A 979-nucleotide genomic window follows, 5' to 3' on the forward strand; every position below is an offset into this window, starting at 1 on the left:
GGCCAGCCAGGGTTGGCTTGTGTCCAACAACGTGTGTCAGGCCTGGTTCCACCTGTTATCAGGTATTTGCCAAGTAAATTCACCACTCCAAGTGTTGTGCATCAGTTTTGTGGTGGCTGTGAAATATACTTTGACACCTGACTCACACTGTGGTTGTGACGATTAATCCAGGAAAAGAGCGATTAGATGCATTGCTATAAAACGCCTGGAAGTACTGCAGGAAGAAGTTGAATAAAAAAAGTCTCGTCTGTGACGAGGTGGCCGAGTGGTTAAGGCGATGGACTGCTAATCCATTGTGCTCTGCACGCGTGGGTTCGAATCCCATCCTCGTCGGTGTGCTGCGCATATGAAGAGTAAATGTTCTTTTTTGGTGAGTTAATTCTTTACTCATCACTCAGTTGAGTAATTCCTTCTAATCCCCCCTGTTCTCCGCTTCCTCAGTAGCATTTTCCTGGCTGTGAACTTTGTTAACTGATATGCTTGATTCATGTTTCATTCTCCCACAAAATGTTCATTCCATTACAAGTTTTGCTTAGCAGGGATTCCCCATTGAGGAAATAATTGAAGAATTAATTGAGGACCATAGAAAAACATTGCCTAATAAATTTAGAGGAGCTGATAAAATTGTCTATAGAGTAATGTACACAAAATTATGGGTTATTTAAGGCATTACTGGGCTGATTTTATCTCTATGCAATTTTTGTCTATTATCTTTTAACTTTAAGAGCAACCATTCTTGTCTAAGGATCCCAGTCTTTGACAAGGAAGAGTATGTATCTCTTAGAGATATGACAAAACTAAAAAGTACACGCTATACAACATTCTCAGTTAGGGCTAAATATTTCTTCTTGAGAAAAGGTAATAAAAATATAGGACTTCCCTGGTGGTCCAGCGGTTAAGACTGCACTTCCCCTGCAGGGGGCAGGGGTTTGATCCCTGGTAGGGGAAGTAAGATCCCGCCCGCATGCCGCGCGCGATG

At 42.2% G+C, this 979-nt stretch overlaps 1 non-coding gene across 1 annotated transcript; it reads left to right on the forward strand.

Annotated features, from left to right (window-relative positions):
- Positions 1-251: 251 nt before the first annotated feature.
- TRNAS-GCU lies at positions 252-333 on the forward strand. The gene has a single exon. It is a non-coding gene; the product is annotated as a tRNA-Ser (tRNA).
- The last annotated feature ends 646 nt before the right edge of the window (positions 334-979 follow it).

This window comes from Balaenoptera musculus, chromosome 11, assembly GCF_009873245.2.
Source record: "Balaenoptera musculus isolate JJ_BM4_2016_0621 chromosome 11, mBalMus1.pri.v3, whole genome shotgun sequence".
NCBI classification, from domain to species: Eukaryota; Metazoa; Chordata; class Mammalia; order Artiodactyla; family Balaenopteridae; genus Balaenoptera; species Balaenoptera musculus.